The sequence below is a fragment of the Malaclemys terrapin genome, chromosome 1 (genome assembly GCF_027887155.1).
Source record: "Malaclemys terrapin pileata isolate rMalTer1 chromosome 1, rMalTer1.hap1, whole genome shotgun sequence".
NCBI lineage: Eukaryota > Metazoa > Chordata > Testudines > Emydidae > Malaclemys > Malaclemys terrapin.
The window spans coordinates 277155082-277179403 of NC_071505.1; positions in this window are offsets into that span (position 1 = coordinate 277155082).

Here is a 24322-nt window from a genome sequence, read left to right on the forward strand (position 1 = left end):
GGCGGGAAGCTGCGGCCAGCACATCCCTCACCCGCGCTGCTTTCCGCCGCCCCCATTGGCCTAGGACGGTGAACCGCAGCCAGTGGGAGCCGCGATTGGCCGAACCAGCTGATGTGGCAGGTAAACAAACTGGCCCGGCCCGCCAGGGTGCTTACCCTGGCGAGCCGCGTGCCAGAGGTTGACGACCCTTGATCTAGTAGATAAAAGAATTATGATTAATAAACAGTATGGGTTTGTAAAGAGCAAATCTTGTAAGACATGCTTGATCTGCTTTTTTACTAAATGCAGTAGATGTAATACACTCTTTACAAAAGCATCTGATAATAGTCTTGTCAAATATTATTTGAAAAATTAATTCAAATTGCCTTAGAGATCAACACTGTCAAATAGATTGAAAACTATCTGAGGAACCATAAAAAAAGGATAATGAAAACAAGGAATATATCAAGATTGGGCTATGTGGTGCTAAATTAGCAGCTTTATTAATGCTCTAGAAGAGAGAATAAATGGACCATTACATGCAATTAAAAATTATTCTAAACTGGGAGGTATCTCAAACACAGGTAGAGGACAGAGGAAAAAATAAACAATGATCAGGAGGTTAGAATGGGCCAGTAAAAATGAAAGGAGATTCAACCTGGAAACATAAAAACTAACATCTGCAGGGAATAGACCAAAACACAGATATTCAAAGGATGAAGTAGGAATGCAGTAGTGGTGTAAAAAACCTATGGGTGATAGTGGACAGTAATTTTTATATTAGCTTGCAATGTGACATGGCAACAAAAGAAGCATATATGATTTTGGGCTATACATAGAGTGGTATAAAGTCACAAAGGGAGAAGAGTCTGGTTCTATTTAAAATGGTCTGTAAAGACCACTCCATATATAATGAATATAGTAGCTGGCACTGGGAGACAGTGCTAAGTGTAATAGGTAATGATATTTGTGTGCTGCCTGCCTTGGAAGGGCTGCCTACTGAGGAGAGAGGAACACAGGTAAATTGGAATTTGCCAGATGAAGAACCAAGTGAAAAATGAGTAACAACTAACTAAAGACCTCTGGATTTATTATAAAAGACTAAGCTATTACAAATGTATGGAGGTGATAGAGAGTGGGGTTGGTTGAAATAATGTATAACAAGTTTTCCAAAAAAATATTCACCCAGATTTTGCTATTTTGAAACCAAAAGCTAAGGCAGTTCAAAGTCCCATTTTATCCAAAATTATTTTGAAGGTTATGTGTTTGGTGATTTTTTGGTCTCATCTGTATTGTAGGATATTTTAGCAGCTTTCCTCAAATTCTCTTTCCTCAAATTCAAATCTCTCCAATAATCATATCTTTTATTCTTATTAGCATTGCCAGCAACAGCAAATCTACAGAGGCTGGTTCTTTAGTATGGCTGGTCAAAAATGAAACATCACATATAAAAATGCTGGGGACTGAACTCTGCCTCATATAGCTTCACAAGGAATTTCATTTGAGCTTTTTGATGACAAAATTTTGCCCTTACAGCTTAGTATTCCTTTAAAAAAAGTATTTTAAGTCAGATCTATAATAAATGCAATGCTTCACACCTGTGTGTTAGCACATCCAAATATGATGGTAGAGTAGATTTGCTTCGTGAAGTCCTGAAATAAATACATTCAAATAGATCTCATTCAATGAAGGCTGTCTCAGACAAGGACCTATAATTTTACTATAAGATCAAACTATAGAATCTTCGATCTGAAGGAACAGTACAACATTTCCTTTCCTTAAATCTGGGAGTTCTGTAAGTGCAACCTTTCAGAATGAACACTAGCAGCTAAATCACAGCTCATAATTTCATTCATGAGTTCAGTTTCAAGTCAGATGCTATCCCATTGATGTCTAACTTCAAAAAGTTTAACTAGAATTAGGTAGTAACTTAAAAAGATTAGATGATATCACATAGTATCATGCAAGCTTGACAATAAATAGCCTTATGAGTCTTGAACCAAAAGTGCAGAAGCCAATGTCACAACTACAAAAATAGTGAGGCAATGAAAAAGAGAAAGCTGTGCTGCAAAATTGCTTACCAGAACTCAGTGCACATCATCAGCCTAATACCCTTGAAAAGCTCTTCTAATGCTTTTACAGTTTCTTGTGAGAAAACGCTAACACTGTAACTCATGGCCAGCCCCTCTCCACCCTCCACAAAGACTCTCTCATGGAGGTTACACCACAGGGTAAAGCCACGGGAGCTACTCCAAAATACGGGAGATCCCATGGGCCCCTAGAGACCCTGGATCTCTTACCAACTCTAGCCCCTGGCAGTCATCTACTCCCAGGGGTGAAAGTAATATTAAATTCTTACCGGTACAGGGGCTGGCTCTGGCCCCTGGAAGGGGCGGGGCCTCAAGTGGAAGGAGCAGGGCTGGGGGGTCAGCCTCCCCCAGCCAGCCTATCCACGCTGCCTAGCCCCCACCGCCCGGGATTCCGGCAGCGATTTAAAAGGGCCCGGGGTTCTGGTTGCTGCCGCGTTAGCAGTGGCGGCAGCTGGGAGCGCCGGGCCCTTTTAAATCGCCGGCCCCAGGCCAGTTGCCCCTTTTGCCCCCACCAGTCGGCGGCTCGGGGGGCAAAAGGGGCAATGATGTTAAAGTGCTGCAGCAGCACTTTAACATCATTGCCCCTTTTGCCTCCCTTGTTGGCGGCCCTACTGGTAGGGTCCCTACTGGCAGGGCCACCAACGGGGGAGGGGGGAGGGACAGCAACGTTAAAACGCTTCCATGGCAGCGCATTAAGGAGGGTCCTTTGCGTTTTAACATGGGCTGCGTATGGGCCGGTATTGGCTTCTTACTGGTATGCCGTACCAGCCCGTACCGTCTCACTTTCAGTCCTGTCTACCCCCTAACTGTATGGGTCCAATCAAGCCATGCTGCCAGGGAACTCTCCTGACAGCAGCTTACCCGGGACTCACAGATGTACAGGGGAGGTCAATAGAAAATGTAACATACATCCTGGGGCTCTACTGCCTTTTCCAGTTATGTTCTGTGGACAAGAGGGGAGACAATAGTAACTCTCCCTGACCTCACCTGGCTCCAGCTTTTTTCCTTACATGGAATAACCTCATCTCTTTGCCAGCCCTCTTTCCATATAGAGGAGGAGAGATCCATGTATGGTGGGCCCTCCATGGATGGCTTGATCCAGCCTGGGATTTTCATTATTCTTCCTGTTACATTAAAGTGAAAACACCTTATAGCAGCGTTTCCCAAACTTGGGATGCTGCTTGTTTAGGGAAAGCCCCTGGCGGGCCAGGCCAGTTTGTTTACCTGCCGCGCAGGGAGCTTAGACCCCAGCTTGGGGTTCCCTGCATTGCACCACCCAGCCCCAACCGAAACTAAACTCCAAGCCCCTCCCGCTGCTCCTCTCCTTTGTCCAGTCTCCCGGGCAGAAGGTGTTAATTCTCCCCACCCCCGTTCCTGGCTCAGGTTACAGCTCAGGTAGCTTCCTTCAAGGGAAGTCCCACATCCCCACTGCAACCCCCCTGCAACATTCCCAGGTCAAATCTGCCCTGCTCCCTGCTCTGTCACAAGCAGCGTTTCCCAAACTTGGGATGCTGCTTGTTTAGGGAAAGCCCCTGGCGGGCCAGGCCAGTTTGTTTACCTGCCGCGTCCTTAGGTCCAGCCAATCGTGGCTCCCACTGGCCGCTGTTCGCTGCTCCAGGCCAATGGGAGCTGCTGGAAGCAGCGCGGGCCAAGGGATGTGCTTATAGGATTGTTTAATTTTCCCTATCTTAACCCAGAGGACCTTAAGAACTTTAAATAGAGAATAAAACATTTCCTAATAAAATGTGAATAAGCCCTATAAAAGATTAAAATATTCAGCCAAGTTTTGTCATTACTAATTTAAAAACTGCATAATTTAACTGCTGTATGTGTTCATTGGGATGTGAATAAAAATCGCTTGTCTTCTAGAAATACCATGATAAAGATAATTCTTTCCTCGACCTAGCCCTCCATCATTTGTAAAGACTATTTCTCACACTAAAAACGATCGAACAAAAGCATTTTTCAAACGTGTCTGCTCGCAGATGACAAACAACAGCAGTATATTTCTCAGTGGTTTGTGCAAGTAGAGACATAGCTTCTGCAATCCTGGTGTCCGCAATGCAGAAGAATGAGTCCAGCAGTGTATGCCAGCAATAGACACCTTTCTGCTATTCAGAAGCAGTAAAATGATTGACAATAGATTCAATTTATGAACATAAGCTTGGGAAATGTGTGATAATTTGGTAATTAAATCTGAAACAATAGCATAATCCCATGAGCATGGCACTGTATAATGTTATCACTATTCTGGTGAAATCATTCTGTCTGACATATCACTATGCAGAATACATTTCAATGAAGCAGATGAAATTTACTTTTACCCATGCATAAATCAAAGGAAGAAAGAAAAGGATTGAAAAGCCCCCTTTTTCTGTTTTTAGACTTCGAGGGCCCTATCCAAAGTCTGCTGAAGTCAATAGGATTCTTTCCATTGACTTCAATGGACTTTCAATCGGGTTCCAATTGAATTGATGTGGATTCATCAAGGAAAAACACAAAGGATCAGAAAAGGTCTCTGGATTGCCAGTACTAGGACTTTCCTTCTGCTGCTTCCTAGTCCGTTTATCCAAAATTTTGCTTACAAACAATGACAACAAAAAGTGTATACCAATTATTCACTGGCATGACAAAGAGCATAAAAGACTTGACATATCCATTGTTTGTATTACTTCAAATTAAATTTCAAGTGAAATTTACAATTTCTTTGTAAGATTAATACTGTAGTCTGGAAAGTTAGCACAATAGGCAATGACAGCCAAAGCCTCCTGACATAACAAACTGTGTGATCTAAGACTCCTGACATAACAAACTGTGTGATCTATGTGCTAAGATATTAGGGGGGGAGAACTTGATAGTATTAGTAAATGTGGGTAAATGTTTTCTTTCATTTTCTCAGAGCTAATGTGTTAGAAAATACTAATGTAAGCAATTACCCATGTTGAGTTATAAGTTACAGCAACAACTGTATTAGAGAGAAAGGCACATTTGCTTTCAACCCTGATTATCATAATCCAAAGCAGAGCTAGTTAGACCCTAAATCTTTCTCTGTATATTTTGTATTTCCAGTATTAAATCTGAAGAAATAGCCTGGCGTGAAAGGAGAATAAATCACTCCAGCGTCATTGATTTGTAAATTGTGAACTTAATCTGAACCCCATAAGTATACTCACCCTTCATTTCAGAAAATCCAGTTTAATGAATAACCATGTTTTCTACTGTAAATGGTGTTAGAGCATTTTTCAAAACTATGGGGAAAAAAATCTACTGTGAGATCCACACTCTTGTGTTTTCCCTAAATAGGTGGCTCTTCGAATGGAAATGAGACAGAAACACCAAGCATGTAGTGTACTGAAGATTCACAGTGCAGATGTGAGAACAAAATGGTTTCCTATTTGCCTACTGCTTCGAACTGTTATCAGAGAAGAATTTTTTGTGGGAAGGAAATGCTATTTCAAAGGAAAGGAGAAAAAAATGGAGGTTTGGGAAGTATTGTTTTATGGTTTCTGAGGTTATATCTTTATTACAGAAGCACAATTAAGCATTCTGGGTGTTCACTTTTAAACAGTGTCATTTTTGCAGTACAAAACTTATTCTCAGTTTATCTTAGAATCATAGAATATTAGGGTTGGAAGAGACCTCAGGAGGTCATCTAGTCCAATCCCCTGCTCAAAGCAGGACCAACACCAACTAAATAATCCCAGCCTAGGCTTTGTCAAGCCGGGTCTTAAAAACCTTTAAGGATGGAGATTCCACCACCACCCTAGGTAACCCATTCCAGTGCTTCATCACCCTCCTAGTTAAATAGTGTTTCCTAATATCCAACCTACACCTCCCCCATTGCAACTTGAGACCATTGCTTCCTGTTCTGTCATCTGCCACCACTGAGAACAGCCGAGCTCTATCCTCTTTAGAACCCCCCTTCAGATAGTTGAAGGCTGCTATCAAATCCCCCCTCACTGTTCTCTTCTGCATACTAAATAACCCCAGTTCCCTCAGCCTTTCCTCGTAAGTCATGTGTCTCAGCCCCCTGATCATTTTTGTTGCCCTCCGCTGGACTCCCTCCAATTTGTCCACATCTCTTCCATAGTGGGGGGACCAAAACTGGATGGAATACTCCAGGTGTGGCCTCAGCAGTTTTGAATAGAGGGGAATAATCACTTCCCTAGATCTGCTGGAAATGCTCCTACTAATACAGCCCAATATGCCATTGGCCTTCTTGGCAATGAGGGCACACTGCTGACTCATATCCAGCTTCTCTTCCACTATAATCCCCGGGTACTTTTCTGCAGAACTGCTTCTTAGCCAGTCGATCCCCAGTCTGTAGCGGTGCATGAGATTCTTCCTTCCTAAGTGCAGGACTCTGCACTTGTCCTTGTTGAACCTCAACAGATTTCTTTTGGCCCAATCCTCCAATTTGTCTAGGTCACTCTGGACCCTACCCTCCAGCATATCTACCTCTCCCCCCAGTTTAGTCTCATCTGTGAACTTGCTGAAGGTGCAATTAATCCCATCATCCAAATCATTGATAAATATGTTGAACAAAACCGACCCCGGGACCGACCACTGGGACATTCCGCTTGATACCGGTTGCCAATGAGACATTGAGCCGTTGATCACTACCCGTTGAGCCTCATAGACTCATAGACTCATAGACTTTAAGGTCAGAAGGGACCATTATGATCATCTAGTCTGACCTCCCGCATGATGCAGGCCACAAAAGCTGACCCACCCCCTTTCCCTTGACTCAGCTGTTGAAGTCCCCAAATCCTGTGATTTAAAGACTTCAAGTCGCAGAGAATCCTCCAGCTAGCAACCCCTGCCCCATGCTGCAGAGGAAGGCGAAAAACCTCAGGGCCTCTGCCAATCTACCCTGGAGGAAAATTCCTTCCCGACCCCAAATATGGCGATCAGTAGAACCCCAAGCATGCAGGCAAGATTCTCTAGCCAGACCCTCATTGACCATTGATACTATTTACCAGCGATGGCACGCTGTTGATTAATTGACTAAAATCACGTTATCCCATCAAACCATTCCCTCCATAAACTTATCTAGCTTAATCTTAAAGCCAGAGAGGTCTTTCGCTCCCACTGTTTCCCTCGGAAGGCTGTTCCAAAATTTCACCCCTCTGATGGTTAGAAACCTTCGTCTAATTTCAAGCCTAAACTTCCCCATGGCCAGTTTATATCCATTCGTTCTCGTGTCCACATTAGTACTGAGCTGAAATAATTCCTCTCCCTCCCTGGTATTTATCCCCCCGACAATCTAGCCAGCTTTCTATCCACCTTATAGTCCATTCATCCAATCCATACTTTTTTTAACTTGCTGGCAAGAATACTGTGGAAGACCGTATAGAAAGCTTTGCTAGAGTCAAGATATATCACATCCACCACTTTCCCCATATCCACAGAGCCAGTTTATCTCATCATAGAGGCAGTCAGGTTGGTCAGGCATGACTTGCCCTTGGTGAATCCATGTTGACTGTTCCTGATCACCTTCCTCTCTTCCAAGTGCTTCAAAATGGATTGACAAAATTGACTAAGTATCAAGGGGTAGCCGTGTTAGTCTGTATCTACAAAAACAACAAGGAGTCTGGTGGCACCTTAAAGACTACCAGATTTATTTGGGCATAAGCTTTCGTGAGATGCATCCGAAGAAGTGAGGTTTTTACTCACGAAAGCTTATGCCCAAATAAATCTGTTAGTCTTTAAGGTGCCACCAGACTCCTTGTTGAAAATTGACTAAATGCATCTTGTCAAATAATTCTCCATTTAAAATGGACTCATTAAACATTTACATCCTTGTTCTGTAGGAAAGCTCCTTCAATGCATTCAGTTGACCACAAGAGTCAAACTTTTTATATCGCTGAATTTAATATTTTTACCTTTACATGCTTTCAGGGTATATTTAGGTAGAGTTCATATCTGCAAATGCAGAACTGTTGTATGTAGAAAATGTATTCTTAATTCTTTGAATGGCAGCACTTTTACTCATGTACAAGCCCTGGGGGGGTTATAATCTTATTTAAAGTTCATATTTTATTTTTCAAAGGTTTTGCTTCTGTACTGATTTAGATTTCATCAAAGTGAGAAATAAAGGAATCCATAACCTTTTATATCTAAAAACAAATGACATAACATTTGTAATTAATAAGTATCACTTCATTGGTAAATGGCACCCAGAATGACAATTTTATAGTCCTATTAATATCGATGGAAAATGTCAGAGTATCTAAATGTCAAGCCATTTTCTTTTTGTAACTATTATACTTACAAAAAATAGTGAAATTCCTGTACTTAGATAGCAGAAAGGCTATCTAGATTTTATTTTAATCCCAATTTATTTCAGTGTTAGTCCACTGATTTTAATACAGTTGCTCTTGATTTACACTGGTGTAAGCAAGATCAGAATAGGTCCCTATATTTTGGTTGTTGAACAACTTTCCCTTCATTTTATGCACAATGTTACATGACCAAAAATCACAAGAGTCACCACAATGTGGTGACTCTTATATTAAGGCAGCTAAACAGGTGAAAAATTACATTATTGAGGCCTTAGAAATAAAGCTGAATTTCAATTATTACATCTAAAATTGTATTTGAATCTAAACTTCCCTAATGTTCTGGGGTGTTTGAAATCACTCCAATTAAGGAAACCTGCATAGTGAAATTTACATATGGATCCAGGCCTTCCCAGAGTGGGTATGGTGGCATTGGACTGAATTTCAGTAAAATTATTAGTTGTAGATTTAAAAAAAAAAAAAAAAAAAAAAAAAAAAGAAGAGAGACACTCACTTCCCTCTTCTAGTGTTTTGAAAAGATGTGATACAATTGCTGTTTCCAAAATGTCTTTTCACTTGTTTATCCCTGAATTGCATCTTTTTTTTTTTTAAATGATTAACTAAGGACTCCATGTGTCAGCATTTTACAAAGCGGCACAATATGTGTCTATATTTTTAACTAATTCTTTTCACTATCAACAGCAAGTTTGATATACACTAATAATAATAGAAGTATGTAGCCAAATTCCAGCAGTCAGTCTTCCTTCATATTTCACCTTACTTAGAAAAACAGCTTTTTAAAGCTATTTTAAGACACCAAGCAAGGCTTCATGCAGACTTATTAATACAATGTAAGATAATCAATCCAGAAACAGTTTCTTTCAGCATGCCCTTTCATTTGAAGTCAGCATCATTAGGGCAGGAGAACTGTTTCAACACAGTCTGCTCATTCACACAGTAAATTTCCATATGTTCCTAATCCCAGAATGGGAGTTATGCACGTGTGCCCAAAGATGTTATCTGGCCTGATCTTGAATTCTGAGGGAAGACACTGACTAGGAAGAAGTTGACTGTATTTGCCAGCTGTACAAAGGATGAATATTGTAAGAGGTATATTAAAATATCTTTATTAGAATCGTAATTAAATATTTTGTTCACTGATTTGAAACCCATATTTCATTGAAGTTAACCAGTTAACCTCAAGAGGAATTTTGTGGGTATCAACATGGTGTTCTGAATACACAACTTGAATTTTTCAGGAAACATATCCTCCCAGAAATAAGATGGCAAGTAGATGTTGGGAATGTGGATAGAGATTTCTGTATAATTTATCATATTCATAACTGGTCTATCATACTTAAGAGGCAATCTGAAAATCAGTGGAAGGTCCCAATTTTGCAGTCAGATTATTGTTCCCAATTTATCTGGAGCCTACCATTACTCAGCCCCCCTGCCTATGAGCTCCCTCTTTCTCATCTTCCCATTGTCCTCCTACTCACATGCTTATATATTCACACACATATAAAGTATATATAAAATATACTTTATTGCTGACAATCCCAGCCCTGGGGATGTCACTGGCAAGAGCGTGCGACATATTACTGCACAGTTCACATTTTACTAGGACTGGCTTTGGCTGTATTGGGGGTCAAATGGACGCTGTAACTATGCAGATGAGAAAATGACTAATAAGCTCCTGTATGAGCTACAAAGTGAGGATAAAAATACGTCAGCATAATAAATAATATTTAAAATGTTTAAGGGGTATCACTGAAGTTACAGTCATCATCAACCCAAACTACGGGATTCTGAAAACACTTACAGCCAGGCTTAACTTTATTCACATGTGTAGTCCCAATGAAATTCACACTGCTGACATCTTTGTTGCTCTTGGGTCTTATAACACCAATGTCTGAAAAGAGAGACACGAAATTCAAATAACTTCTGATCTGTACAATAGCTGTACACATATATCAATCTACTTTGGTCCCTATTTGCTAACTCAGTGATGTGTTGGCAATAATCCAAATTACTGTAAAAAGTAATTTTATCACATGAAAAGTGAAAAAAATATGAATAAATCAATTTTACAAAAATCAATATTTATCTTCTTCTGTTACATGGCTCCTAAATCAGTGAAGAGAAATAAATCTGAAATCAAATGTTTCATCCACTGCATTTACTTTCAATTACCAGAAAATGTAGAACTGGAAAATTCAAAAGAACAATGGGTCATTTTATCCCATCGTTGATGAAACTTACTAGTATTGTTCCAGAGAGTACATACATCAGGGTTCGGTTTCATGGTTATGACACATAGTGATAGGGAGTAGATATGTACAAAACAATTGCTTTTAATTGCAAGAGATGAAACAAAAAAGTCACTGTATGAAAAAATAGCTTTTTTTGAATGACAATGTGATTTTTTCCTCTCAGTGCAACAAAATCTTTAGGTTAAGGCCTTAAATAATAATAATAAAAACAAAACTAATTGTTGCTGAGTAGTACCTTAGGCCCAGATACTCAAAGATATTGAGGAGTTAGGCACCTAAATACCTTTGAGGGCCTTTCTCACAAGTCATCCCAATGAAGTCAAAGTCCCAGTGCCCTTACCCTGTGCTCTTCCTCCCTTCTTTCTCAGGTTTATGGTTTTACTTTCCTCCCAAACTCTGGGCTTAAATAGCAAATGATGATCACATCATTATGGGCAAAATTCTATCCAGCCAGTTTTGTGTAATTAGTTTGAGTACTTAAGAATAAACTAAAACTTTTGCTAGAAGTGTAAAGTTTTAAGAAACTGGAGAAAAATTATTAAAACCAGGCCATCCATAGTAGTTTCTGAAATTTCTGGCAGCAAGTGGCTCCAGGAACTTTTGGATAAACAGTAGTTTTGTTAAATGAATAAGACAGCTGGATAAAGGAGTTCTAGATATGATTACATTTGATAAGAGAGGTTTTATACTAAGATTAAGAGATATTTAAAGAAGTTAATACTTCCCTTATTCACAATGTACATTTTAAAAAGATACTTTATTTCAGAATATTCATAGTGACAATGACATATAGCAGTAGTAAGGAATCATAGGCAACATTTGATACATAACATTACTGCTTGCATAAAGTGGTACTACTTTATATTTTATGAAAAGATAATAATAACAGGAGAACCAGTTATCTGGTATGCACTCATAGAACTCCACTGGGTACCTGTATTCCCCTAGAGTCTTCCCTGAGTTTAATTGTACCATTTGTTTCACTAGAAGATAGAGGCCTATAAAATTGCAGCCTCATTAGGTTTTAGGATGTGGAAGTTGATTTTTCTGTCATATGTCAACTATTTCTTACAAGAGAGTAAGAGATACAATCAGCATAATCATTTACAAATTTGGAGAATAATTTGTTAATCTTTCCAGGCAATGCACAGAAACACACTAAAACCTTGAGGGCTAAGACGTTAATGCTTTGCTGGTTGTTGTGATCTCTTTTAATTTGTCATAATGGCAGGAACAAATCTGTTAGCATCTAATGGTTCTAGTCTATATAACAAATAGAGATATGCTAAACTGACTGTATTCCATCTGTTGATGTTGCTATTCATAGTACTCTATTCATTCAGAATCATACTCATATTATGTTATGCTATTTTAAGTGGAGTCACATAGTAACATTACTATGTCACATGGCATTTCACAAATAGAACTTCTAAGAGATTTATGAATATAGTGGTATGTGAATACGATGGTTGAAAGCCAACAATATTGAATTTTAAATGGTTCACTGAATAGATATAAAGAATGAGGAGTACTTGTGGCACCTTAGAGACTAACAAATTTATTTCAACATTGGCCAAACAGGACAGTCACTACGCAAAAGAATAAATGGACACAAATCGGATGTCAAGAATTATAACATTCAAAAACCAGTCAGAGAACACTTCAACCTCCCTGGTCACTCAATTACAGACCTCAAAGTCACAATACTCCAACAAAAAAAATTTCAAAAACAGACTCCAATGAGAAACTGCAGAATTGGAATTAATTTGCAAACTGGACACCATTAAATTAGACTTGAATAAAGACTTGGAGTGGATGGGTCATTACACAAAATAAAAACTATTTTCCCATGCTAATTTTTCCCCTACTGTTACTCACACCTTCTTGTCAACTGTTGGAAATGGGACATCCTGATTATCACTACAAAAGTTTTTTTTACTCCTGCTGATAATAGCCCACCTTAATTGATTACTCTTGTTACAGTTGGTATGGCTACACCAGGGGTCGGCAACCTCTGGCATGAGGCTCGCCAGGGTAAGCAGCCTGGCGGGCCGGGCCAGTTTGTTGACCTTCCGACACGGCAGATAAACAAACTGGTCTGGCCCGCCAGGGTGCTTACTCTAGCAAGCCGCGTTCCAGAGGTTGCTGACCCCTGGGCTACACCCATTTTTTTCTTGTTCTCTGTATATACATATACATATACAGAGAACAAGAAAAAAATGGGTGTAGCCCATATATATATATATATATATCTTCCTACTGTATTTTCCACTGCATGCATCCGATGAAGTGGGTTTTAGCCCACAAAAGCTTATGCTCGTATACATTTGTTAGTCTCTAGGGTGCCACAAGTGCTCCTCATTCTTTTTGTGATACAAACTAACATGGCTACCCACTGAAACCTGAATAGATATACAGGTTCTGTAGTTATTGATACTGCCATCAGTTCTGGAATCCTGTTTAGACTTCCATACTGTTCTTTATAGATCTGTGTAACTAAATGAAACCAGTGCCTCAAATACAAGACCCTTTGAATTTCAAGTTTTCAGATTTGAATCCTTGAATCCCAAACTTGTATTTTTTCATTGTAATTTGGATGGTGGATGATTTCCTTGGACCCCATCAGTCAAGATAGTGTAAACTTCTCATGCTCATTTGAACTTTGTACATTTTTATCACTTCAGGGGTGAAATCTCTCAAAAGCAGATTGTGTCAGCACGCTGTCTTGTAAGTTCAGACAGCAGCAGACCGCCTCCCACGCCTCTCTCTCACACACACACACAAATGCCTGCCTCAGCAGCAGCATTCCACAGTAATGGTTTGCTTTGTTTCCCAGAGCAGATAAGCATGCCGGCTGTCAGAAACAGGAGCTTTGAAAGGGGATACCGCATGCCTGCAGCCGAGTTCAAAAAAATGACCAGAGTGGCCACTTGGCTTCAGGGGATTATGGCATGTTTCTGGAGGCCAATCACAGCGCAGTAATGAAACACGTTGTCCACACTGACACCCGGGCATTTCAGCCAGGGCACAGCAATCTTAATGCTTCTCATGGAGGTGAATTACCAGAAGTGCTCCAGCTGCAGAGTCCAGGTGCTCTAAGTGCCTTGCCAGTGTGGACACCTCAGGAGTTAGGGCACCCGGGGCTGATTTAATGCGCTCTAACTTGAAAGAGTAGCCAAGCCCTTAGAAATTGAATAGGTTGAGATATAAAACAATGATCATATTTTCAAAGGTGACTAATGATTTGGGTGCCCCACAAGTTTTTGGGTGCCCACCAGAGGGTGTGTGCACATCACTTTCTGAATATCAGGCCCTTTAAGGGTCACAGATTGGCCACCCAGGAACTGACATATCCCAAATTAATAGTTATATATTTTTTTATATTTATTTTACTTTTGTTATGAACATAATTATATGGTTGCTTATATGGTAAGACTCAGCAGTCTCATCATGGGTAAATTAAGTTTACCCACTTCTCATTTGGGGAATATGGAATTTAGGATAGTTCACCCACTTTTTTTTTACCACTACAGCACTGGTCAGACTAGATGATGTTTTAGGATAAAACAGGACATCACACTGTTCGGAAGAGAACCTTTATAGACACACAAACATTCACAAAAAAATAAAATAAACAGAACTTGGAAAAATACTGAGCATTATTTTTGTATGCATATCTTTTTCCAAGTTTTAACTGTGTGAATTCTTTATAAGCACATCCTGACCCAGCAGCCCCTTAGACAGGTGAGTCTAAGATAAATGCAACTATTCATGGGAACAAAATTACTCATGTGATTAAGTGTTTGCAGGAGTGGGCTGCTTAGATGTACAGTACCAAACTGTTAGGTGATAATTGGGGTAGTCAGCAAAATGTGGAATCTCCAAGGTCACAGCAGCGCTTTCACATTTCTTTTACTTTATCTGTTGTAAATAGCTTTGAATTATGTGACCAGACAGCTGGTATCAAATAAAAAAAAAATTTGGTGTATTATATTAAATCAGGCCATGTTCATTTTTTAATGACTATCATTTTCCAGTGGATTAGATCAGATTCTTTTGTGTTGCATCACAGACCACTGAGATGGTATAGAAATATAGCTCATATAGACTAACAGAACCGGAGGTTCCCTTGATATTCAGCTGCAGAAGTGGAGGATTAGGAGAAGATTTAGGCTAGGTCTACACTACGGGGGGGACGGGGGTGTGTGTCGACCTAAGATACGCAACTTCAGCTGCGTGAATAGCGTAGCTGAAGTTGATTATTTTAGGTCGACTTACCTGGCTGTGAGGACGGCGGCGAGTTGCCTGCTGCTGTGCCGCTGTTGACTCCGCTTCCGCCTCTTGCCGCGGTGGATTTCCAGAGTCGACGGCAGAGCCATCGGGGATCGATTTTATCGCGTCTTCAGTAGACGTGACCTTAGAAGAGATCTTTGTACCTTTAAAAAAAAAATCTAGCTAATTCTGCTTGGATCATGAAGGGGAACATCTTCAAACATTGTATTAATTTACCCTCCACCCAGGGCCGGTGCAAGCATATTTTGTGCCCTAGGCGAAACTTCCGCCTTGCACCCATCCCACACATCAGTTCATTGAGGGGCAGATCCCAACGAGCCTTTATAGACCCCAGGGGCCAGCCATGCCCAGGGGCTGTTCCCCAGACCAGGTTCCCCCCTCCCCGCCCCATGAACTCCCCTAGAGGGTGCACAGCCCCCCTGTGAGCCCTCCTCACCCCACCCCGGCGGTCCCTGCCCCGAGTCCACTCACTGGCTTTGCTGGGCTTGGGTCGCTGCAGCAATTCAGCATGGAGGAGCTGCCTTCTGGAAGCACCAGAGAGCCAGAGCATTGGCTTGCGGTGGCGGTGAGCCCCAGCCATGGAGGAGCCAACGTGGCGCAGGGGGGCAGCAGCACTGCAAAAGCGGTGGCACGGCTAGCGGGGAGCAGCTGCATCCCTCGCCCTTCTTGCGCCCTTCTTGCGCAGGCTGCAGCCGGGCACGCCCCTGGGGGCTCCTACAGGCTGCAGCGGATGCAGGCCACCGGGGCATGTGAGCTCGCCACCCCCGCAAGCCGATGCTCTGACTCTCCGGTGCCTCCGGAAGGTGGCTCCTCCCTGCCGAGCCAGGGTACTGCTTTTTTAGGGTTATCATATTTCAACAATCAAAAAAGAGGATGGGGGGAGAGCCCCACCTACATCCACTCCCTCCCACTTCCTGCCCCCCCTCAGAATGCCCAAGCCCCCCGCTCCTTGTCCCCTGGCTGCGCTGGATCAAGGCAGGGGGGGAACAGGGGGAGAACAGTCATTGTCTTTCCCTGAGCACAGGGACAGTAGTTGGGAGTCTCCTTTGAGCCAGGTGTGTAAGGGCCTGAGAGCTCTCCCCCGGGCACACCATGCAACAGCCACTCACAATCTGATTTTCTGGTTAATCCACCTATAGATCTATTGATGCATCTGATAGCATCTTCCCTCAAGGGAAAGGTAAGGATGTAAAACAAAAACTCATTTACTTACTTTTAGCACTCAAATGCACCAGTCTTTTTCCATTGATTGTGCAGTTTCCTTCAAAGATACTGGCACTATACAAAGGTCCTATTGAGAACTGCTGAATCATCATGAGCATTCAGATGCATAAATTAGATGTGAGTAATAGTAAGACATATTGCCTGGCACATGCTCAGCTGGACCTTTAAGAATCGGTGGAAGCGATTTCTTATTATTTTATGCTGGTAGTTTCTGCTTTATTTAATGCTGTGAAATAGCCAAACCTGATTCTCTTTCAAGTGCCTTTTCATTGCTGTACTTTTTTCCAGTTCCATGCACAGTAATGAAGCCTGCCTTTATTCCAATATTCTGTCAGGGTTTTTTTTAAAAGGCACCAGCTATGCATCTGTGTATATTGTGGCATGAAGGGGCTTTACAGGCAGTAGGCAATGATATGATGTTGTGGTTTGTACCTGTGACCAGTATGAGTCTGGGTATCAGCTACTTATGCTTTCTGGGCTACTGCTTTTAACTATTAAATTTGAGAAGTTTTCTCTTTAGATATTTGGTGAAGAATTCTTACCAGAAACTTGACTACAAACATGACAAATTCCACTGATAAACTCAGACCCCTTAAAAACATAGGGCTAGATTGTGACTTTAAGCACAGCCCTGAACAAGAGATGATGCATAAATTGCTTCTATCCAAAAGCCATTTTGACTCAGATGGACACCTCTGTTTCAAAGCCACACCTTGCCTTTTATTTGCTCCTGAGGATTATTAATGTACTGATGGCCTTTAAACAGCAGAAAATTGCTACTGCCTCCCATTCTGGCTTAGTTATTCTGATCAGCAAGTAGGGACATGGACTCCACGGTCTGCCCTGCCTCACTCATTCCCTGCCTCTCCTCTCCCACTTTCTACCCTCCTGTCCTGGGGCAGGAATAAGGAGGTAAGAAGCTCTGTTTACTCCTATGCACCTGGACCAATGGACCAGCCTCTTTTTACCTCCTTTCATGCGAGTTACAATTGAGCTCATAATTCTCGGATAAAACACCTTCACATATATGGGAGAATTTCAGTCTGCAGTTGCAAGGTGTTTTTATAGGCTTCCTCTGGCTGCACTTTAAATCAGCTCATAACACAAGGATCCCCAAGTGGGAGGGGAAGATGTCTAACCCAAACAGCTTTCCTGTTTTTAAAGTTTAGGGGGTCATGAATTTAATGACTTCACATGGGTCTCTCACAACTGCTGGCAATGTTGTTGATCTGTATCCCTAATAGGGTGACCAGTCAGCAAATGTGAAAAATCAGGATGGGGGAGTGGGGGGTAATAGGAGCCTATATAAGAAAAAGATCCCAAAATTGGGACCGTCCCTATACTATCGGGACATCTGGTCACCCTAGTCCCGAAGCAGATTCAAGTATTCCTGAACCATGTTTTGTAAGGTTTTACACCCAGTTTGCACAGGTGTAAAAGGAGAAAGTTAATGTAGAATCAGGTCCAAGACTTGCATTGTGGGTAATAACTTCATGTAAGTTTGCCGGAGGAACCCTGATTTTGGAATTCCTTGTTTTTGAATGTTTGATTTTACAGTCTATATTATATTCGTGCGGCTCTTTGGTTGATTGGTTGTTTTTTGGTATGGGTGTGTGTATTTTATCTGATGTATATATGAAAATAAAATGTGAATTGGTAACTATATAATTAAACCACCACTAGGAAATGGCACAGTTTTCAACTTAACTTATTGATCACAAGATATGTGAGCACACATAGAATTTAAAACATCTTCATATTATGCAGACATGGGAAGCAATTGGGCTTTGGAAGAATAATAAATGTGTCTAATAGCCTATTAGGCAAGGTTATTCAAGGAAACAACACAGGGATCATTCAGGAAACAAATATTATATGGCACAATGAAGAAAATGAAATACAGAAAAGGGAATGTGTTTTGACAGGCTAAATGGCCTTTACTCTCCCCACCCCCCAAAATAATCTTTTGTTTTTATTTATCTCTCTCCTTAGGGAGAATGTGTCCTTGTTGCATATTCCTTTTAAAATGTCCTGTAAAATGATTATGGCACCTGCTGCAGACCAACTTCACTGGTTTATGGCTGCACAGACAGAATGGTCGCGGTGTAAATCTACGAGCTGCCAAAATGTTCACACATACTATCCTGGAATTGCTGGTGATCTTCTATTATTTTACTTTAAATATTTACGCTCCTGACACAAATCCAATATTCCTCTCATGGTTGGATGATGTTTTCAGATTCCAAGGTCACTTGCTGTGGTCAGTAGTTCATGAACCCTTTAAACAAACATTTTCCAACATTGTATCTTGCTTCGATAGCATTGTGTAAAAGGATCTCTTTCTTGAACATAAACCTGAGATTCTGACACGACTATGGAGAATTTCCACAAATGATTTCTTTTTTCCAGTAGCTTCTTTCTTCCAACACTGTGTGTAAATCTGAGAGAGATGCCATTCTCTAAATCTGAGCAGTATGCCAAGTGTTTTGGAAACAAAGTCAGGTAACTCTGAACTCTGTCCATTGGGTAAGGTTGTAGTTTTGTCTATCTGTCAACTAATTATGTAACAAAAGTAAAGGGTCATAAAGTACCTGTCGAGCTTTCAGCAAGGGCCACAATGCATTCATCTACCAAAGATGTTACTCTTCATACATGCTACACCATCTTATAGCTTTTCTTTACTAGATGATTTTTTTTGTTTATAGATGGACAGAAACATTTCCATAAACTTGGGTCTAAGAGGAAGCAGAGGCTGTTAGAGCACAGGGCTGCCAAAGAGTGTGATATTGGACACGTCAACTACTCCTACCATGTCTCAATTTTTCCATCTGTAAAATGCACCTAACATTTCCCTCCCTCAGAGGGGTGCTGTGAGGCTTAGACCATTGATGTTTGCAAAGCACTTTGAGGTCTTGAGATGAGAGGTATTATAATAATTCTTTGCACTTTTATAGGAATAAATACAAATATACCAAACATATAACCAAATTTACTATGATCACGTCTTCATATCTAAAACTGCTTGAAAATTTATCTTTTTTCATAAGGTTTGAAATTTTCTGTTTTTTTGACAAAATGATTAGAAACAACTTTTATGTGCCAAATCATTGAAAAAAAAATCAGAAAATAGCAAAACAAATTTTGAAGAAAATGAGTTTTTTCATTGTAGTGTTATTTTCTTTACATAGCCTATCATTTTATTTTTATTTATAGTTTATTTAACTTTATTTTATTCCTTTCCATGGCCACATATGGAGCATGAGCTTTCATTAGTCTGTCCCAGGTGGTTTTCCTGACAAATTACAGTAAATATACAACCCAAAATGAGCATAAGTAATTCAAATGGTTCCTTCTAATGTGCGTTACATTGCACTTCCTAGTCCATTATTCATTTTACCTATATTTGTCACGTCCAGTACTTAGGTATTTAGTCTCTTTGGAATCCCTTATAGTCTTCTCTTGTTTTGTCTAAGCTACAAGTCATGTCAACTGCAAATTTTACCCCTCATTGCTGACCTTTTTTCCTTCTCTGTCCTTCTCCTACAGATCCTTAAGGTATCCCATTGTCAACTTTTTCCATGCTGGAAATTGATAATCTATTCCTGTTTTTATAGCGTCTTTCTTCACCAGTGTCTAATCCATGACAGTACTTTCCCTCTCACCCTGATTCAACTTAGTTTCTTTAATAGTGTCTCATGAGGGACTTTGACAAAGGTTTTTTAAAACACTGAATCAATTATATCAACCAGTTTTCCTTTTTTCACTTTTTTGCAGACATGCTTCAAGGTTGGACAGGCAGGTTTCCTTTTAGGAAACACTGATGGTTTGTCCCTTTCTCATATCATATTAACCTTAGTGTTTCAAAACTCTCTTTAATAATTGTTTCAGCTGATTTACCTGGTACTGAAGTCAGGTTTAGTAGTCTGTTATTCCCAGGATCATCCCTACAGCCGTTATGAAAGATATCTACAATATTTTTACTCTACAGTAAAGTACCTGTTCTTAGCAAGATACTGCATCTTTTTGTTAGCAGCTCAGATACTTCATTCTGAAATTCCTTATGAATTCTTGAATGAACATTATTCAGTCCTTGTGATTTATTGCTCTTGTTATCTGGGGTTCCTTCAACCCAAAGCTCTTGGTAACTTTTACTCTACGCAAGGTGTTGTCAGGAAATAAATCAGGGGAGACACGGCCGTCCGACTGATAGATGGCTGGCATAAACAGGACAATACAAGAGTGCTTTCACTAAAAGCTAAACTTTACTTAGTCTCAAGCACTCACACACATCTGCAACAGGTTAGTAAAACACCCCGAACCCTTCACAATTACAGAAGCGGAGTGTGGCTCTCGAGTGGAACAGCAGCAGCCCATTTGCAGGTGGGGAACACAAGATGCATCCAGAGGGAGAATCCAGTCCTGAAGAATCCCCCTACCTCAAACTTTTCTCCCGTATTTATACATTAGTAATAGAATGACATGTCCCTTAAAAAAAAAAATGTTGCTAAGCAAGCAGTTTCAATGGTCAAGCAAGAGGTTTCCTTGATTATTCATTAGCCAAGTGTGGGTTTTTCCCAGAGTTTGTAGCCTTGAGACCCTGTTAGACACATTCCTGAGGGCACATCCTGCTCTTCTAAAATGTATGTATCAACAACTTCAACACAATTCTTATCAGGAAGGATGCAGGGTCAAGCTGCCTTTTCTGTGGCACCCAAAACCCCCTCCCCTCCTGCCTTGGTCAAACTGAGCTTGCTAGATGGCCACTTTACGGCCTGCTGACTTGGCTGCTTTTAGCAATAAGCCATAGTGGTTTCAGGCACTTTACTGGTTTGCCAAAATCTCCCGATACACTCTTACTTTATCAATGCGGCGAACAGCAGAGGCTAACAGCGGGAGTTTGCCTGGGAGCTGTCCAAGAGGAGGTACGCTAAGTGCTGCATTAGGGGGGCTGTGTTGGTGAGTATCTGAGTGCCTGCTGCTGGGACACTTGGTCAGTTTGACCGTGTGCTTGGTTGCTTGCTTGTTTGTTTGAAAAGTGTGAATTGGGAGTGCTTTGTTCCAGGTAGGCCTTGAGTGGGCCTGACTGGTATATAAGGGCAGTCAACAGCGAACCAGCTGAGTGGCGAACAGCAGAGGCTAACAGCGGGAGTTTGCCTGGGAGTTCACTTGGGGAGAGCACACTGAGTAGTTCCTGCAACAGTTGAGGAAGCTCTTAAGAGGACGGTGATATGGAAGGTGAGCGATCAGCTGTTGTAACCTGCACGGGTTGTGCCATGTTTGTCTTTCTTCCACAGGACAGAAGCGACTTTGTCTGTACAAAGTGCAAGCTGGTCTCCATATTGGAAGAGAAGGTTCGAGGGCTGGAGAAACGAGTGTCGACTCTGCGTTGCATAAGGGAAAATGAAGATTTCCTGGACAGATGTCAGGAGATGCTTCTACGGCCACAATGTTCTGAAGATTCAGAGCAGGCGCAGCAGGGACAGAAGGATTGTGAGGAGGTTTGGCAGCATGTGACCTACAGAAGGAGAAAGAGGAGCGTCCATGCACCAGCAATGGACATACAGCTGAGCAATCGTTTCCATGTTCTCTCTACAGGTACTAATGCGGAGAGTGGACTAGATGACCCATCTGAGGGAAGGGAGCAGAAGGAGACTCCACCGATTGGAAGGCAAAAGATGCACTGTCCTAGGGATGTGGGTTCCATGACCACCACTCCCAAGAGGAGGAGGAGGGTGGTGGTGGTCGGGGACTCCCTCCTCAGGGGGACTGAGTCATCTATCTGCAGCCCCGACCGGGAAAACCGAGAGGTCTGCTGCTTGCCAGGAGCTAGGATACATGATGTGACGGAGAGACTGCCGAGACTCATCAAGCCCTCGGATCGCTACCCCTTCCTGCTTCTCCACGTGGGCACCAATGATACTGCCAAGAATGACCTTGAGCGGATCACTGCAGACTACGTGGCTCTGGGAAGAAGGATAAAGGAGTTTGAGGCGCAAGTGGTGTTCTCGTCCATCCTCCCTGTGCAAGGAAAAGGCCGGGGTAGAGACTGTCGAATCGTGGAAGTCAACGAATGGCTACGCAGGTGGTGTCGGAGAGAAGGCTTTGGATTCTTCGACCATGGGATGGTGTTCCAAGAAGAAGGAGTGCTAGGCAGAGACGGGCTCCACCTAACGAAGAGAGGGAAGAGCATCTTTGCCAGCAGGCTGGCTAACCTAGTGAGGAGGGCTTTAAACTAGGTTCACCGGGGGAAGGAGACCAAAGCCCTGAGGTAAGTGGGGAAATGGGATCCTGGGAGGAAGCACAAGCAGGAGAGCGCAAGAGGGGAGGACTCCTGTCTCATGCTGAGAAAGAGGGATGATCGATGAGTTATCTTAAGTGCCTATACACAAATGCAAGAAGCCTGGGAAACAAGCAGGGAGAACTGGAAGTCCTGGCACAGTCAGGGAACTATGATGTGATTGGAATAACAGAGACTTGGTGGGATAACTCACATGACTGGAGTACTGTCATGGATGGATATAAACTGTTCAGGAAGGACAGGCAGGGCAGAAAAGGTGGGGGAGTTGCGTTGTATATAAGAGAGGAGTATGACTGCTCAGAGCTCCGGTATGAAACTGCAGAAAAACCTGAGAGTCTCTGGATAAAGTTGAGAAGTGGGAGCAACAAGGGTGATGTCGTGGTTGGAGTCTGCTATAGACCACCAGACCAGGGGGATGAGGTGGACGAGGCTTTCTTCTGGCAACTAGCAGAAGTTGCTAGATCGCAGGCCCTGGTTCTCATGGGAGACTTTAATCACCCTGATATCTGCTGGGAGAGCAATACAGCGGTGCACAAGCAATCCAGGAAATTTTTGGATAGTGTAGGGGACAATTTCATGGTGCAAGTGCTGGAGGAACCAACTAGGGGCAAAGCTTTTCTTGACCTGCTACTCACAAACAGGGAAGAACTAGTAGGGGAAGCAAAAGTGGATGGGAACCTGGGAGGCAGTGACCATGAGATGGTCGAGTTCAGGATCCTGACACAAGGAAGAAAGGAGAGCAGCGGAATACGGACCCTGGACTTCAGAAAAGCAGACTTTGACTCCCTCAGGGAACAGATGGGCAGGATCCCCTGGGAGAATAACATGAAGGGCAAAGGGGTCCAGGAGAGCTGGCTGTATTTTAAAGAATCCTTACTGAGGTTGCAGGAACAAACCATCCCGATGTGTAGAAAGAATAGTAAATATGGCAGGCGACCAGCTTGGCTAAACAGTGAAATCCTTGCTGATCTTAAACGCAAAAAAGAAGCTTACAAGAAGTGGAAGATTGGACAAATGACCAGGGAGGAGTATAAAAATATTGCTCAGGCGTGCAGGAGTGAAATCAGGAAGGCCAAATCACACTTGGAGTTGCAGTTAGCAAGAGATGTTAAGAGTAACAAGAAGGGTTTCTTCAGGTATGTTAGCAACAAGAAGAAAGTCAAGGAAAGTGTGGGCCCCTTACTGAATGAGGGAGGCAACCTAGTGACCGAGGATGTGGAAAAAGCTAATGTACTCAATGATTTTTTTGCCTCTGTCTTCACGCACAAGGTCAGCTCCCAGATTGCTGCACTGGGCAGTACAGCATGGGGAGAAGGTGACCAACCCTCTGTGGAGAAAGAAGTGGTTCGGGACTATTTAGAAAAACTGGACGTGCACAAGTCCATGGGGCCGGATGCGCTGCATCCGAGGATGCTAAAGGAGTTGGCGGGTGAGATTGCAGAGCCATTAGCCATTATTTTTGAAAACTCATGGTGATCGGGGGAGGTCCCAGATTACTGGAAAAAGGCTAATGTAGTGCCCATCTTTAAAAAAGGGAAGAAGGAGGATCCGGGGAACTATAGGCCAGTCAGCCTCACCTCAGGAACAGTCAGCATGGATTCACGAAGGGGAAGTCGTGCCTGACTAACCTAATTTCCTTCTATGATGAGATAACTGGCTCTGTGGATGAGGGGAAAGCAGTGGATGTGTTATTCCTTGACTTTAGCAAAGCTTTTGATACGGTCTCCCACAGTATTCTTGCCGCCAAGTTAAAGAAGTATGGGCTGGATGAATGGACTGTAAGGTGGATAGAAAGCTGGCTAGATCGTCGGGCTCAACGGGTAGTGATCAATGGCTCCATGTCTAGTTGGCAGCCGGTTTCAAGCGGAGTGCCCCAAGGGTCAG